The 19523-nt window shown below is 33.9% G+C and overlaps 1 protein-coding gene across 1 annotated transcript in view; it reads right to left on the reverse strand.

Moving 5' to 3' along the window:
* The window catches only part of LOC118183381 (acetylcholinesterase-like), a 260837-nt gene that overhangs the window by 58195 nt on the left and 183119 nt on the right, over positions 1-19523 (reverse strand). The window lies entirely within an intron of this gene.

Consider the following 19523-nt stretch of genomic DNA (forward strand, 5'->3'; position numbering starts at 1 on the left):
AAAAAAAAAAAATTATAATTTTTTTCTATTGAAATGTATGGTTTTATTTTTAATGTTTTTAAAAGTTAATTATACAGAAAATTAATAGATATTAACATATATAAAATTACGTGCGTAGATATTCCAATAAAAATATTATAATGCTTACATGTAGCAGCACAATCGATAATTTTAAAACAAAAACGAGGCTTAATTGTTTTATAAATGAACTTTATAAATTAGTTTAAAAATTTACTACACTTCGGTTCATTTTATCATGCAGCGAATACAGCTATAGAGGATTAAACCAATTTTTCTCCTCCACGTTTAGTTTTAAAAAAACCTCGTCGTTGATATCCTTAATGGTGTGGTGTGGTGTATTTAATTATGGCAAAGCACACGAGGGCTATCTGCCTAAGGGGAGGAATGCCTTTCGTGGAGGACTTTCTAAGGGAAACTGGCTCGTATGCACGTTACACATGGGGAAAACCACGAAAACACCCATGCAGCCAGCCCGTTCGCGGGATTCGAACCTCGGACCGAACTACCAGTGTTCAGCGACTTTACCGCTCGGCCGCTGGTGGGCTGATATCCTTAATGACATTTCTTAATGTGCATAACACTACTAATGCTTACTAGTGTTCTTCTCAAAATAATCATTTTACCTAAAACTGCTGTTCAGTTTTGTTAAAATATAATTCATCAAAGAAAATTATATCGACTACAAACTAATATGTCTTTAGCACACGTTCTTTATTTTACGACAGCAAGTTAGCATGTATATTACCATCTCAAATTACATAAAACATTTCATGTTATACAAAAGAAAGTTTTAAACAATTTTTTTAAACTTTAAGATATTGGTAGATAAAGGAATTTTGTTACGAATTATGTATACCAACAGATACTTTTTGTAAAATTATATGTGAAATTGTTGCATTTTTTTTTTTTTTTTTTTCTGTATAAAGAATGTAAGCTGAAAAAGCTATAAGCTGAAAAAGAGATATTCTGCTCGAAAAATAAGAATACAGGGGCAAGTCTATTTAACATTGAGTAAAAGGCTATTTCAATAATTTGGCGAGAAATCGCCAACACTCGCCAAACTTGAAGACTATATGGCGACATTTTGGTCCGATCTTTGTATCACCGTTATAGATATAATGATTGAACAACCGTAATTAATTTCATACGTAATTGTAAATGTATCCAGCCCTCACAAGCCTTACAGCCATTTCAAGAAGCAGAAAGTACTAGAAATATCTCGATGGCCGGGTGAAAACTACATAACGCCGGAGAGATCATTTGACCTCAGTTGTTGTTCCTTTGAGCAGCTCAGCTTGAATTCAGAGTACTGGGATATCTCCGGATAAGCTTTGCTCTTTAGATGAGCTCTGCATAGCGTTGTGTTCAACGTTCCTAATAGTTTGAAGTGTAACTGCTGATTGTGCTTTTTGATACTGTGAAGAACTATACCAGGATTTCTATGGAAAGTTCCAGACCTTTTAAGTGTTTCTTTTGATTAAATAAATTTTATTAACCTATCATCGGACCTGTGTGCATTCAATCTATTACGAACACTTACGCACGCAAAAGTACATTACCTATTTCACATCTCATTTGAATTAATGATCTTGTTTATGCTTAAATTACCTTTGCTGCTTTTATCAACTGATGATTGGTACTCATTTATGAAGTACTGGTACTCAGTCAGAGATTGGTATGAAAGTAAGTTATCTTAGTATTAAAAAAATGCCTGGCTAGTGATGGAATTGGGTGCGAATGGTTTCTGCGTCAAAAGTTTTTAACTGAATTGGTTTTATTATGGCAAAGACCTAACCACAAAACCTGCATAAGGAGAAGGGATGTCTTTATGGACGTTTCAGACATAAAGGTAACTGGTTCGAGGTAAGTGGCAGATAACTGCCTCATGTTAAATATGGGTAAGGCTACGAAAACGCCAGCTCAAACCATACAGCCAGCTCATTCACTGGGATGTTAACCGATGTCGAACTGCAGATCCAGTGGTCTTACCCGTTTGACCGCTAATCGACCTTTTGGCTAAGGAACAGCGCTTTTGTATAACGTAAATGACCAAATATTAAATGACTGGCAAAAACGTCAAAAGGGAAAAAATCATGAAAACGCCTATTTTGTCAGTATAATGCAAACTAAAGATTTCAGCAATGAAAAGAACTTAGAAGTCCAGCTTTTACTTTCTATGCAGCCTTTGGTTTAAAACCTTTCTTTTCAGTCTTTTTTAAGCTGCTTTTTATTTTAAGTGGCTGTTTATATGGCAAGGTTTTGAAGTCTTGAATTTTAAATCGGTGACAGACTTGAAAAAAAAATAACTAAAATCAATAACTTTATTTTAGAATATTTCTAGAAAGCTCGCTCATTAATATATGGAAAATATCTGACAATTCAAACACAAAGAGTACTTCATACAACTTATTAGATTTAATTATGGTGGATACTAAGCAAAGCATTTTGTTTTACAGAAGCCTCGAAATGTAGCCCAGATACTATTTTCACATTATTTTAAGAAATTTTTGAAATGGAAGTGCATATCCAGAATCAATTTTAAGAAATTAAAACTCTTAATAATATTTTTCTAGCACCTTCCACATTACAGGAAAAACAAGTTCTAAAATACACTTGCAATAATTCACTGAAATGGCGATGTGCTCAAAAAGCATATGCACAGGCATTATTGGAAAAAAATCATATTTTTTATTATAAATCTAATTAAAATTTTCTCTTTAAAACTTCACTTGTCCTCTCATCAAATATTTACATAATTAAACTTTGTTTCTTCAGCATTTCCTATAAAAGACTGAATGGAAGTTTATTTAGCAGTTTATTTTAGAGCTGCCTCAAATCCACTTATTTCATACAAAACTAAAAAACTGCCATAGCTATGATGAGCCGTAAAGAGCACCCATTTTATTTTGTTGCGTGACGTAACATGAAAAGTTTCAGTTGGCGTGATTTGAAAGTTCGTTTTTACTTGAGAGCGATTTAAAGATTCTCCCCCTTTTGTGAATCGTTTAACAGGGAGTAGATTTGATTAAGACCATAAATATCGTTTTCCAAGGCATTTGAAAACTGCTAACTTCACGATATCTATAAGTAAACAATAAGTAAACAGATTTTCTGGTGACTGTTGCCATTTTAAATTCTTAAGCATATTCTTTAGAAGCAATACTTATTGCGAAATTTCTCAAATTACTGCAATGTGTTGGAGATATATATATATGTAAGATTAATCAACTTTATGGTTTAATTTAGTAACAGTTTCTTAATTCTTCATTTATAATTTGGGTAATTCTTCTCGGGATTCTAAAATCAATAATAACCTTTCTGGATTGCGCCATTTCTGCATTAGTCTATGTCACATGGCTTGCGTAACGCTGATGACGTACTAAATCGCAAATTGAACTTAAAATTTTGAGACATGAAACCTTTCTAACCTAAACCAAAGTCTCTTGGTAAGTCTCCAGATAATAAATAATTGATAATATGATAATTGCGCAATTAAGTGATTGCGTGCAAAAGTGCGCAATTATATGATAATAGCGCACTTTTGCTCCTGCCTCTGTGCTGCTATTTCATTCTGCTCGCTTTCCGTCCAAAGATGTAAATATTCTGAAAACAGACATGATTATAGTGCCAAGTGAATTGTGGCCACTAATGTCAACTAAAATAAAAAGGAATATTTAACTTTACTCGACTGCCAAATTTCCTAGTGATTCTGGATTCAACGTTTTAGCATTCTACGCAATCAGAATTCTTCCTCTTGAATATGGATCTACGTTCTAAAGGGGCTGGGAATTACATTTTTCATCAGGACCCTGCATTCTGTCATACAGCGAATAATACAGCGGTAAGTATGATCTAATTTATTTATGCAAGATTTTCGTCTGCTTACGGATTTCCATCTCCACAACATAACGGATTGTCTGACAAAATTTGGTATGAAAATTTTGAACTGGCCATGGAATGGTCCTGATCTGAATCCCATTAAAATTTATTGGCATATAACGGATACAAAAATTGCTGCTTAGGAAGCCGCTACTATGATTAAACTGCATAAAAGCATTATTAGGGCTTGGATCCATGAAACCGGCCTAGATTACATTCAGAAGTTGCTATCTTCTACGCCTGACAGCTGCAAGACTGTCATCGCAGGTGGTGGAGGATTTATTAAACATTCAAGTTGTCCTTATGCGTGTATATGTTACCGTGAAAGACTTAAATTGGAGAATGTCAACTTTCACCGGAAAATGTCAACATTCACCAATTACGTCACTCAGGATTACGTCATTCAAAACTGGATTGCTCTAGGTACCGTTATGATAACATAGGGGTCTTCAAGCTTTCACGCCCGAGAGCTACATCAATAAATTCACAAAGATCCGCGGGCCACATGTCTGTCAAAAAAATAGTGTAGTCAGAAAATTTATATAAAAAAAGGAGGTTTGTTTTGCAAGACTACAATTGATTTTAAGCGAAGAGATAGTGTTACAGATTTGTATATGTATATGTTACCGTGAAAGACCGAAATTGGAGAATGTCGACTTTCACCGGAGAATATCAACATTCACCAAATACGTCGGTGAAAGATCGAATATTGCATTACATTCTTGTACATTCGGACCCTCACCGGTGTATGTCGACAATCACAGATATGGATATGCTATAGTGTAGGTCGAAAAGAGAGGTCATAAAGTGTCATAATAGTTTAAGTTGTTGAAATAGATAAGATTTGAATCACATAATTTAGTAAGTTTTTCATTTTCTTATTTAGAACGTACTGCATAATTAAGTAAGTTTTTAACTTCTGTTATTTTTCTTTCACATTTTTAATGTACTATGTGTTTTAAGTTCTTATTTTAAGTCTCAAATGCGTTTTTCGCGACTGAATGATGGAGAAGAAAATATAATATTCTTATATGTTCAACATTCACCATTAGTACATGGTAAATGTAGACATTTACCGGTGTAAATGTCTACATTTAACCGGTGTAATCAGAAATAAGAGTATTTGGAAAATATTTCGGACGTACACCAAGCGACTATGTGAATGTTGACATTCACCGGTGAAAGTCGTTATCTCAGATTTCGGTGTTTCACCGTAACATATACACATTTAAGTATATGTAATATGATTGCAATTATGTAGAATTAACATTAACTATAAAATGTGCACATACATTTCTTTGTTCCCCGTTTTGTAAAGTATTGCATTTTTCACTTTTATGGGTAATTATGAATAATTAATTTAGTAATCATAATGCAACTTGATTATTATTAAGCTTACAGCTTAACATATTGAAACAATATGACCTTTGTATAAAACATATATATATAACACATTATTTGCACACCTTTCTGCAGGCGATTAAGTTTTTTCGTCCGCCATTCTATACGTCTATATACATATTTTATGTTGCATTAATTATATTTTATTATATCACTTTATTGAATCGTTTTTATATTTTGTTTCAGTTTTGATATATGTATTTACGATTAGACGGATGACCACCTTATTGTTTTGATTTGTGTTTAGTTTATAATTTAAGTACTATCTCTTAATCATAATCTCTACATTTAATAAAAGAAAGAGCCTGTCTGTATGTGTATGTGTCTTTCGTTCGTGCTTTTTGCGCGCTTCAGAGAATTCTAAGTGTTTAATAGCTTCTTCAGAGAATTCTAAGTGTTTGTTTAGATATGAGAGGAAATTCAGTAATTTTATCTGTGGTAGTGGATAAGTTTCAGGCGCTTGCGAATAGATGTACAAATTTATCAGATTAAAAGAGCTTTACCATTATGTGTCCCTAGAGCAAAAGGAAGCACTTCCTATCATGTTAATGAACCAAATCGTCTCATAGTCCGTGGGGAAATCGGTGCAAGGACTGCCTTGAAAGAAACGATCCTTTGTTACTTTGTAGTGATTTGCAAAATAGGAAGAAGATCTAAAATTAAGGAAAGTTGAATACATATATAATAAACAATTTCATTGCAAGAGGTGACATAAACGGCAGCTTTGGAAAAATATTCTTTTAAGCTTGGCGCCATTTTATTATTGAATGCATTTTTGGGATGATAAGGGGTGATATGCATTTAATAATCTGTCTACTCCAATACAGCTTATGGAACGATAACTTGTGTTTAATTATAGATTGAACCTAATTTAAGTGAATTCAGCTGTACTTGATTATGCTAAAACGATTTGGGTCATTATAGAATTCAAAACGTCTTATCAATAGGAAGATTATATAATCACCAACTTCACAAAGAGAACATAACTGCTTTATAAGATGCATTGAATTGTCATGATGCTGAAGATGCACCATGGCTGACAGAATTTAACCATTGCGTAGGACAATATTGCAGCAGAGTTTTACCTGTTTTTATGAGACTAAATCGGGATCTGATGTCTCGATTTCATAGTAAAAATGTACGTCTCTGTGAAATATAGAATAATTGTTTAAGATTAGATGAGATAAGCGATATTTTTGTAAAATTTGTAAACTATCAAAAGTAGCAAAATGCAACGCTGACATTGCTGCTAATTTGGTAGTAGAGTTTGGTGAGTTACGTCTCATCAGGTTAAGAGAACACATAGATTCTTTCAAAAATTTGAGAAGATTGTTTTATGCTATTTGTTTATCAGAAGTGTATTAGATATGAACGCATGTATAAATTAGGAGGCTTGAGTAAAACTTCATCATAATGGATAAAGATTGAACCTACTGTTCTTGATAAAATTAAATTTATTACTCTTATCATTATTATTTATTTCATTAGAAATGTATATAATTAAAGAAAAGAGAACGAACGATAAAAGACCTATGTGGTCAAAAACTTGCGCATTGAGCGGCAAAATTTAGAAAAAAGTTAAAATAAAATTCCTAGTTCGTACGCTAAAACTGTGGTTCCGTGAAAATATTAACATAAGTAAAATAAAGTGCAATGAAATGTGTATTAAAGTTTAACTAAACACTATAAACACTTGAATATTTACAAATAAAATTCAATACTAATTGCAGCAATATGCTGATCAAAGTAAGGCATATTTTAAACATCAGAATTAAAGTGCGACAAATGACATATATATATATTTAAATTACAACGAATTATGTAAAAGAACTAAAAACATCCTGCGCAAATAACTGCAAAGATTTAATTAATATGTAATATAAATTAAAAATAATTATAACTAAACAGGTAAAAAAATCGTATAAGGTAATGTTATAAAAGTAAAAAGTAAATTTTATTGTGTTCTCGTTAAAATTATAAAAATTAAAAATACAAATAAATAAATAAATAAATAAATACACACATATATAAGGTAGTTTATATTAGTGCAATATTTTTCCTTCCAAAGAATTCGGAACGCTTCTCATTTAGTAATAATCTCCTTTTGATCTTACGATACGATTTAATATATTTTCAAAAACATTATTCGACAACATAATTCATTGACAAGTTAGGTTATACAATTTTCTTTCATACAAAATTCTACTCAGCACATCTTCAAATATCTACAGGCATGGTGACAAAGTCAAACCATCTTACACTGGACATCTGAATATGCTGTAGGAATAATTTATTTCTACGAACATGAAATATATGTACTATTAAAAATTTAACTACTTTCCTAAATGTCTTTCTATATAAATCTTTCCTTTAATATGTTTGACACCATGTAAAAGAAAAATTATAACCATAATCTAATTGATCCGAAAAAAGCAGTTTTTTGCGATCACGTCCAACGTTTTGACATCATTAACAACATTTCTACCTGAAAGGAATTTAAAAAGTTACATTCTAAAAATAAACGCACATCATTGAAAAATGTACATCTTGAAGGCTCGACAGCTCTCCACTGATTTCTTCCTTTCATTAAATCACCCTTGTGTTGCCGAGTTACGTTTTTTATCCTCTTATAATGATGCTTTCGTGCCATCTATAGCAAAAGGGAAGTGTCACGCATGGGAGTTATACGTTACTTATCGTATCAGCAGTCATTACTTTCAAATATTTGGAGCAAAATGGTATAAAGTGCTGCTGAAATGTATCGTCATTTTACATACTCGGTCCTTTTGCATTCGTTTTGTTATTACTTTGCTTTTATAGAGAATATTCTAAAAACGGTGGCTACAGAGTTTATGTCCTTGAATATTGATTCGAGACATAAACCTCCAATTACAAGGTCTCTCAAAATATGCCGTAGAATTTTAAGGAAACAAGCTCATCACTGCTGGGGGAATAGCTTTTGTAAATACAAATTCTAACGTTTTATGTAAGCTTCGTAGAGAGAAACATTTGAGTTAATAAAATACTCTTTATCTTTTGTAAAGGAAAATTCCAAAAATTTTACTTTTCATAACTTTCATTGCAAAAATTGTCTTTAGAAGATTGATATTTAGTAAATATGCTTGAATATCACTGACATATTTGAGCAAATTTATTGACTTGAGTCACTCAGTCAATATTATCAATGTCTGTCACTGAGACAAATTCAAGTTTTATTGGCCAGATTTGGGAGAAACTCTGCAAAGGTTCCTGATTTTAGTAGTAAATATTTCTGTATTGGGTAAAATAGCACTAGTTTATCTTGTGGGGATTCATTTGATTTATCTAACAGTTAATTTTTATGTTAATGAAACTTTTCTTTGATTCTCGTTTCCGACCCACGACATCTTACTCGAATGTAAATAAGCTAGCCGCATGCATTCCATTGAAGTGGAAGCAAGTAGTATTTAAGAAAAGGTTCTGAAGGTGATTTTAGGGCATGTTATGCCTACATGAAGGCCACGTTGCTATCTTGAATTAACAGCGATTAGATTTCTGTGGTGTTGAGAACTTCAAACCACTGAGCTTGTTTGCGCCGAATGTTACGAGTCAGAGCCTTCCTGCGCGTTAAATTATCCTGTGAGCCGTTATGCGTAACTTACTATATTTAATTTTAAATTCATCGTTACTTGTTTAAGCTAGAAGTGTTGGCTTTAGTGTATCCCCAAGTGGAGCCAGCTTTGAACTTATATTGAGTTAATACAGTGTTTCCTGAAGTGTGGTACTCATACCTCCAGGGGTAAGGGAACGGTTTGGTGGGGTACGCGTTGCACTGGAGTTTGATGGTGGTGATAGGCCTTGCACAGTGCTTATCTGCACCTAATTTTACGTTATCATGAGCCAAGTCAAGACAGTCTTGTGAGGTGTGAGATAGTCCGCTGGGACATGCGGGAATATATCGCACTTCGTTTACAGAGACAACTTACTTCATTAATATTTAGTAGCTTCTCCAGGCGCCTGTGCATTTTTAGCTTTTGTACGATTTTCTTGTAGGAAATGTTTGTTATGTGCTTTAGTAAGTCAGATTGATTTTGATTATTTTTATAAAATATAATTTTTATCCCTAACATAGGTTATGGATCCCTGATTGAAATCTGGAACTAATACACCGAAAGAAAGTAATGATTATAGTAGCAATCAACTAACAGGAAATAATGAAATTGACGACAAATCAAATTCAATTTTGAAAGAACCTGTTAAAAAAAAGCAAGGAAAACTCGCAAATACGACAAAGAATATCTTAAATTTGGATTCCCATGGAGTGGAGATGCAAATGAGCCTATTCCACTTTGCGTCATTTGCTTTGGAAATCTAATGAAGGAAAGCATGAAACCATCCAACTTAAAGCGCCATTTTGAGACAAACCATAATCAGTACAAAGATAAACACATAGATTTTTTAAAAAATAAAAGATTTAAATCAGTCTCGAAAAGTAATGCGGGGTTTCGCAGAAGTTAACAGTAAAAAAATACTAGAAACTTCGTATCGCGTGTCGCTTTTAATTGCGAAATGTAGTGCAGCGGAAACCCTTGGTGAATAATAAAGCCTGCAGCCAAGATAATGACAAAAGTACAGACAGGAGATAGAGCGAAACGAACTTTTTACCGCGTTTCTCTCTCAAATAATACGGTTCGTCGACGAAACGTTAATATGTCTACTAATATGAAAGAAATGTTATTATCTGATATTTCTCAAAGTCATTATTACGCAAGTCGATGAGTCCGCTGATATTGCGAAGTTTGCAAATCTGATGGCGTTTGTTAGATACGAAAAAAAAAATCAAGAAATTAATGACGACTTTTTATTTTGCCAGCCTTTATTAGGTCACTCAAAAGGAGAAGATATCTTTAATGTTATGAATACATGTATGCAAAAGAACAAAACTGATTGGAATAGAAGTGCTGCTAAAAGCACAGATGTAGCAAAACGTATGGAGGGAATTAATAAAGGACTCGTTGGGGCAAGAATTCAGAACGTTACCCCAAATATCATATCCACACATTTTTGCATACACAGAAAGGCTTTGGCAATACGTACGACGCTTACTGATCTACAGAAAGTTCTAGACGAAAGCGTGAAAATCGTTAACTACATAACCCCCCCCCCCCTCCTTTGAATGCACGACGGGTTTCGCAAATATGTGAAGAAATAGGAAGTAGTCATACCCAGCTTCTTTTCATACCGATGTTCGTTGGCCCTTCCCGAGAAAAAGTTCTAAATCTATTAATTGAACTTAGACATGAACTTCAATGTTTTCTTAATGATAGATTTGAGTTGAGAAATTGTTTACATAACTGGAAATAGTTTTGTAAACTAGCATACTTAGCAGATATATTCTTTGTTTTAAATTGTCTTAACTTATTGTTACAAAGCATATCAGGTTCAGTGTTTCTCCTTACTTGCTTGGGGAACATTGAAGAACCTGACTCGGAACAGGGAGCTTACATAAAGCTATGTTCAATAAATGTGGGAAGTAGACAAGATACACAGGAAGGGTATACGAAACCCTTTATTTTTCACTCTTTACAATAATTTCCGTACTTCGGAATACAGAGACCAACTACTTGTGGTCTGAACGTAAGAATATAAAAATATTAACTAAACTCTAACTTAACTTTGGAATAATAAACAAGGGCCTACGTGGAAGATTGGCCGTATATTAACAGGAAGCCGTATGTAGTACAGAGAACTGTTAACACTACAATACGTTTAAAATTATCACGAGGATTAAACCTCTGGCCTGGAGGGCAACCAGCAACCGAGTAAAACTGCTAAGGTAAGCGGCCTGCTTCGACTAACTCCTTCGTCTCTCTCGCTTGGCAAAAAGCCACAACTTAAGTACTTGGCGTTCGCCAGACAAATTTGCATAAATAAGTTAAAGCTTTTAATTCTGGCCGGAAGTAGAAAATAAGAAGTGATAGTAAAGATTTAAAATAAAAATAAACGTTAGTAAAACTTAAGATCCTTACAAGCAAAGAAATTTCATTGTTTCACGTTCAAGATAAAGTGAACGCTGCCATCGCAAAACTATATCAATGCAATACAACTAACAACGAATGATAAATTTATGAACTCCACATTTTTATTTTATTTCAAGCAACCAGAAAGTTTTTATTCCCTTGATACGCTTCCTATGAAACACAATGTAAGAAATGGGAAGAAATCACGATTTTTCTGCTGCGAACCCCAAAAATGTGATTGAGACGACTGCGTAGTAATAAATAGGAATAGAATTTAAACAACCAACTATCATGTAATGAAATACTTCCCTTTATTCAAATTTCCTGTCACGAATGTCGAACTTCAGCAGAAGCTTTTACAGCAAATACTTGACAGCTGCATATTCATTAATACGAAATACAAATTTGTTGCATGCTTACCAGGCCTTAAGAATCATAAATATGCAACAGCTCAGCAGAATAGGGAATTTTATGGTAATTCAACACAAAGTGAATTCTAACACATTGTTAAGAATTAATTATTCACCTTATTAGAAAACTAATTATTATATTTTGTTTCAACACATGTGTGTCTAAGACCATGTGTTATTTAGAAACTTATAAAGCTTAATTAGAAATCAAAACCACGAATTTAATTCCAACAGGACGTTAATTAAATCTTGGAGACCATTCTGTTTCAGGATACTGGTGAAATCCTTTTCTGTCACTCACAAGACAAGGTTTAAGCAAGTTTATTCGATCAAGATATAACAAGTCAAGGTTCTTGATAAGCAATGTTATCTTGTTTTATTAATTTAACCGCTAATGACTGTGTATTAGCTTTTAATGTTTTCATCTAACACATATTTTACATGCATATTGTTTGAGAGCATAGTGCTAAACACTGTACGTCTAATAGAGTGTAGCTTCTAACTCATGTTAAGAAATTCGTATGGAATTAAAAAACTCAAAATAAGACTAAAATGCATTGCAATGATAAGGGCAATTGACAGTGAGCATATATTTAAATCCAAAGCTCAGCACACAAAATGAATTCAAGTGCAGTGCATACCACTGATTCTCAACTTTTTTGGTTCCATGCTCATCTTTCACCATTGCTAGACGATCAACCCGGCAATCCTCTATTCGAAAACGCGAAAAGTATATGTACATTTATTTATCTAAATTTAGGTTATTTTAATGTGTTTTACAAATTAAACAAAAACATATAGAAATTATTTACTTCAATAAAAGTATTTTTTTATATTCATGAAATAAAGCTAAATACTTTATTTCATGAATACTTTATTTACTTTATTTCATACGAGTAAACAAAGTAATACTTTTCATACGAGTAAATAAATACTTTATTTCATACGAGTAAACAAAAGACTGACGGCATTGTTCCCTGAAACCATTAAATTCATTCTAGGAGGTAATTCCTCTCTGGGTGTATACTGAGTTGTTCGGAATGTAATTTCGTTATTTCCCAACGGACGGCTTAAATGTGTAGAGACAGTAGGTTAATTGGAAAAGCCGGAGAGATGAAAAATTAGCAACCGCCTTCGCCGGGAATCGAATCACGGACGTCTGGTATACCTGCCCAGCGTGCAGAACCACTACACCACGAAGGCATGCTAGGGAAGCGGGAGAAATACCTTATATACTCCCCTTTTTAAAGGGCGACTGGGGTTTTTAGGGGATCCAGTCGCCAAATCCTGGGTGTGGAGAATCCTGATCCAACACCCTTTTTCTTAGTTCGTGCGCCACTGTAGAGATATTAAGTTAATTGGAAAAGCCAGAGAGATGAAAAATTAGCAACTGCCTTCGCTGGGAATTGAACCACTGACCTCTGGAATACCGGGCCAGCGTGCAGAACCACTACACCACGAAGGCACGCTGGGAAAGCGGAAGAAATACCTTATAAATGTATTTATCACAGAAACTTCACACACCGCATAATAATTATATATTTTGACAGATGATATAGCAAGGCTTGCTTGTAAAAAAATTTGATTAAATCCACGCAGTAGTTTTTATTTGGTACACCCTTTCAAATATCTAAAGTGAAAAGCAGCACTTTCGGCATATTTTACTTTTTTACTATCGAAAAGGTAAAAATGTTGTTCAAGCTAGGAAAAACATTATCCGATGTGTATGGAGAAAATACCTTTAGAAAACGGCAGTGCCAAAACTAGTTTGCAAATTTTCGATCTGGCAATTTTTGCCGGCACCTCGTTCTGAAAGGCCAGTTACAGCTGATGAAGACATAATAAAAGCGTTAATTGATGGAAACCGGCGAATAACAACTCGAGATCACTGAGAGATTAAATTTATCGAATTAGACCGTTCATGATAATTTGAAACGCCTATGTTTAATCTCAAAGCTCGACATATGGGTTCTTCATGTGCTCACGGAAAGAAATTTGAGCCGTAACAGTGACGCTTGTGATTTGCTTCTCAAACATCAAGAAAATGATCCATTTTTTGAAGCGTATCATGATTGGGAACTAGAAGTGGCTTTTCTACAACAATGCTAAACGCCGTGATCTGGAGCAAAAAAGAGGAACAGGTTCAAAGCACAAATCATAAAAAAGTGATGCTATCCGTTTAGTGGAATTTCAAAGGAATATTTTTTTTTCTCTTGAGCTTCTACCGGGCAACAGAACTCTCAATTCTCAACTGTATTGTCATCAGCTGGACAAAGTGAATGTTTCACGTAAACAGGAAAGACCAGAATTGCTCAATCTGAAATGTGTAGTGTTCCACTAATATAATGCTAGACCTCATACCAGTTTATTAACTCGCCAAAAGCTCTTACAGCTTAGATGGAATATTCTGCCACACCCCCACAATATTCCCCAGATATAGCACCTTCTGATTATTATTTGTTTCTATCTCTATAAAGTGTTTTAGACGGTAAAATCTTTACTTCAAATGAGGAGATCAAAAATCACCTGGATCATATTTTTGCTAGCAAAGAAAAACAATTTTATGAGCGTGGAGTTATGCTATTGCCAAAAATGTCAAAAGGTATTGGACCAGAATGGACAATACATAATTCAATAAAATATTTATTCAGTAAAGAAAAACCTTCTTTCATTTTAATAGGAAAAAACGAAATTACTTTCTGAACAAGCCAATATATATTACAAACTATGCAAGTGACTATGTTTATTTGTCACTTCAGTTATGTATAATTGTAAAACTTCGATATGTTTTGAAATGTATATTTATAACGCAAAAAACATGCAGAAAATGGGTTCATTATTAACCTACTGCCTGCTATTATCGATTACTACCAAATAAAATGTTAAAATAATTTATTTTAAGTTCCCTGTTGGTCTGAGTCTAAAAACATTTCCTTCCCTCCCTTTTCTGAGCCAATTTTCTTGAAATTTTTCACTTATACATACTTAAATTACAATATACAATTTTCAAAATTTGATAAATTTTTCTATTTAGCACTGATATTTTTACGGTTTTTTTTTTTTTAACTTGTATCCTTGCATCACGCTTCAACTTATCAGCGCATAATTTCATTGTTAACTCTGTCGGATAGGTCATAAAATAATCTTACAAATGGTGTTTCTTCGGAATCTCAAACAAAATTTGCTGATGCTTCCAAACCTGATTGATGCGCTGCTAAAAATCGCAGCTGATAACAATAACAGATTTTTAAATCTTAATTATCACAGAGAAATTCAAATAAATTTCATGTGACATTTTACAATGAGATAAAACAGAAAGAGATATCACGTACTTCTATAATGCCCAGCTGCGGTAAGAGAGGTTCCCCGCAAAGCGGGTTTAGCGTTGCCAGAAAGTGGCAGGTAAAGGTAGGGTTGCCAGATTTGGCGCTAAATCGCGCATTTGGCGACAAAATTGGCGATATGGCATAGACGGAGCGAAGACATTCTATAACGCATTCTTAGCGGTTTTTCTGAAAGTATTCTAGAAGGTAGGATTAAGCTATATATACCCTACCTTACGTGAAGAATGTAGTACTTGTATCTCAAGTTCAGTAGCATCTTGAGTTCGGAGATTTGCTTGAAATCGATCGACCTGATCGGGACCTGAACTTTAGTGCTTTGCTGTGAAACTGCCTTCACCGTTACAGCCTGATACCCCGAAGCTGTGTTGCTGTTTATTTCAGCGTGTTTGTCGTAGTTTTTCGACGACTGTAAAGCGTCTTTGGAACTGTCCTGTGTAATACTGACGAAATAATTATGTTTTGATTCTTCATAAAGTGTTGTCATCAATCACTCCAAATCCACGAACCCGTAGAACGCAACAATATCAACAGCGTTAATTTAAAGGGAAACACATGCTACATTCAGAAGCAGTAACTTGGTTTCTTTTTTGCTTTCTGTACACAAAAAGTATTTAAATACATATAAACTTCTTTATGGTACTAAATACTTTTAAAAAGGGAAAAACATTATTTAGTTTTTAAAGACATTAGGCATTTTTTGGAAGCAGGAAAGATGAAAAATCAGCAACGCCTTCGCCGGGAATCGAAGCTCGGTTCTCTGGAATACGTGCCTAGCGTGCAGACCACCACATCACGATGGCACGCGAAGAAGGCGAGAGAAATACTTCATACACTCCCCCTTTTAAATTGCGACTGGGGTTTTAGGGGATCCAATCGCCAAATCTCGGGTGTGAAGAATCATCATCCAACAACCTTTTAGTTCAGGCGCCACTTGTAGAGACATTAGGTTTATTGGAAGTGGGAGTCATGAAAAATGAGCAACGCCTTCACCGGGAATCGAGCCGCCGGCCTCTGAAATGCGCGCCCAGCGTGCTGACCACTACTCTACGAAGGCATGCTAAGAAGGCGGGAGAAATATCTTATAAGTTATTATAACACTATTGCTCATATGTAACTAAAGTTAAGCGCTTTGAGCGCTGTTAAAGCATTTGATGAGAAATTAACAATATTTTAATTATCAATAGAAATAGTAACATAAAAATTACGAATGTAAAAATTATGGTATAAATTTAAATATTTAAAATCGTTATTGAAAGCAGTTTCACGACTTCATTTTTATCACAGCGCTATAAGTAGTGTCGTGATAAGACACAATTATTAATTTTTGGTATATTACATTATAGCAATGTAACTTAAATAGTGTTTGTGTGTACCATTTAGCTATCAAACGCATTTTAAATCAGCGAAAACCTTAATAAATCATTATGCATCATTTCTAAGTGCGCATCAATTTTAAGAAATACTGTATGCATTCAACTTAACTGTAAAATGGAAAAACGCATTTATTTAAGTATGAGAAATATAGTAAATGTGATCAAACGTTTACAATATGCATGGAATATACAATTCTGGTTATGATTACATAATTAGATATCACTCGCTGTTTACTTTTTTAGCTTTTCTATTCAAAAGCCTGGATAATTAACTGACAGTATTCGTTTTCAAATTCATTTTCATTTGCTAATAAATTTCATTTGGATCATAAAATATTTAGCAGTAATTAGGTTTAGAAAGAAAAGACACAGAATCTCTCTCTCTTCCTATATATATGTTCATATATTAAATACATAGATTAATAGCTACCTTTATATCTATATGTAGATATCTGTCTAAATATAAAGTTTAAGGAGTTTTGCACTCAGATTCGGAAGCGAAGCTCACAAATTCTTTAGTATCTTCATTAATCTAATACTGCATAAATTCATTTGTAGGGACAAATAAAAATAGTTTGAACAAAACTTATTGCAAAATTTCTGTTTTTAAATTTTTCTATTAAATGCACAGTTCGTTTCTACATTCATATAAAAATTTATCTGAAAACTTAATTATGTAGATAGTCCTTATTCTTTTGACACTGAGTCGAAATATTCTTATCGACACTGTGCTTTTAGCATAACAGATTAAATCAAATAAACAACTTTTTTTTAACTTTAATTAAGGCATTTTGAATTTTTGAATTGAACACAAAAAACTAGACTGAAACATTTGTCTTTTTCATTGCAAAAGCAAAATCTCTCCACACCTTTTAGATATTTCCTCCATATCAGCACTATTCATGTAAATATTTTATCTATGACGCTAGAGCACCAAATTCTTTCTCGTCGTTTATCATCTTTCAATATTTTATTGATGTCAAAAAGCATTTTTGTTCGCCCGTCGAGGACACAATAAATAGCTGTAAATTGTTCGCGTCTTTTTTACTCTTTTAGCACAAACATATTCATGAACACACACACACACACACACACACATATATATATATATATGTTCATACATTAAGTATATAGATTGATAGAGATATTTAAGGTGTTGGTGTTGGTGTATTTAGTTATGGCAAAGCACACGAGGGCTATCTGCCTATGGGGAGGGATGCCTTTCGTGGAGGACTTTCTAAGGGAAACTGGCTCGTATACACGTTACACATGGGGAAAACCACGAAAACGCCCATGCAGCCAGCCCGTTCGCGGGATTCGAACCTCGGACCGAACTACCAGTGTTCAGCGACTTTACCGCTCGGCCGCTGGTGGGCTAGAGATATTTAAGAGCTATCTATCTGTCTATATGTGGGTAGCTATATATACACATATAGGAGGTTTCAAAATGCCTTAAACATACATTAAAGTTAAGTCAGAAATACTAAACTAAGCATTTTTGCTCAGGAACAATTTGGATGAAAATCCCATTGGCAAATACTAGAGGTATGAGCAGAATAAACAAATAAAGCAATATAAAATGATATAACACAACATGTTTATTAGAGTAAACGTGAGTAAACGTAGTTTTACAGTTTGTTAGGAAGTTCTCGAAGTTTCATCTGTTTGTGTCTCGCAACCTCAATATATTGTTGCGTTCTACGGGTTCGTGGATTTTGAGTAATTGATAATAACACTTGATGAAGAAAAAAGTAATTTATTCGTCAGTATTACACAAAAGAGTTTCAAAGACACGTTTACAGTCGTCGAATATATATGTATATAAAAACGCTAAAACAATCAGCAGCACAGCCTTCAGGCTATTACTGTGAAGACAGCTTCACGGAAAAGCACTAAATTACAGACCCCGCCTCGGTTCGGTCACTCTCAAGCTATCTCTGAACTCAAAACACTACTACTGAACTCAACATACTACTACTGAGCGTATAGGCAGGATATATATATAGCTTTAACCTACCTTTGAGTTTATTCTCCGGGAAAAGCGCTGAGAATGTTCTCGCTCCGTCTGTGGTAATATAGCTAATTTTGTAGACAAATGGACAATTTTGTGCCAAATCTGGCAACCCTGCCATTTCCTACCACTTTCAGGCAATCCTAACACCGCTTTGTGGGAAAACTATCTCACCGCAGCTGAGCGTGTCGCAACAACGTGGACATCAACCATTTCAGTCGCAGACGCTGCTACTTCGACAATCTTGCGATAAGTTCAGAGTTACAGCCCACTCAGAAAGCTCAATGGGTTCGAATCATGTGATCTTTGTGGTCAAACACGAAAACCTACTTCTCTACCTCGTAAAATCAAATTTTCGAGTGACAATTAAGCATTTGCAATGCAATTGCTGGCGAAAAACGGCTTCTTCCCTGCGTGCGCGGGGAAAATGCCTCATCTAACGGTATACATATGTATATAAAGCAAAATATAATGTTAACAATAAACTTCCCAGTACATCTTAATACTTGTTTCGTATAATTAAAGCACCTAATTTCTTCAAAAGAAATACACAATTTTCAAATAATTTATGAAATATCCACTGATATCGAATGGAAGATTTAGAGAACAACTTGAAAGACCACACTGAATGATGATACGAATTTTTTTTTTTTTTTTTTTTTTTTTTTTTAGCATCCGTGTGGTAACGTAGTTGCTGTGTGCCATGTATCTTAGTAGATGAAATAGCCGCGTCTGCAGAGGGAAGACATTTTCTCTTTATTTTAATCAAACTTCAGAAAATCAGTTTTAAGCAGGAAACTACCTATGATTAGTAAAAGAAATTTAAAAGTAAAGGCTGTTTATGCAAAAGTTGTTTTGAAATTCTTAGTTAGTCCTGGTTCGTGTAAAATTATAGTTCTAAGCCCTGGTTTATTTGGCGTATATAAAGAAAATTTGAATGAATGGGCCCCACCTTATATCAACGTCCAAAGATATCAATAACGTGTCGAATATTTAATTTAAGGTACAACAGAATACTGCTTGGAAAATTTTGCAAACTTCATCTATTGAGTCATGTTGGCACATGTTAATAATTTATGTCACTT

Source organism: Stegodyphus dumicola, chromosome 3 (assembly GCF_044657685.1).
Source record: "Stegodyphus dumicola isolate Sdum_Otavi_A_Nest chromosome 3, ASM4465768v1".
In the NCBI taxonomy this organism is placed as follows: domain Eukaryota; kingdom Metazoa; phylum Arthropoda; class Arachnida; order Araneae; family Eresidae; genus Stegodyphus; species Stegodyphus dumicola.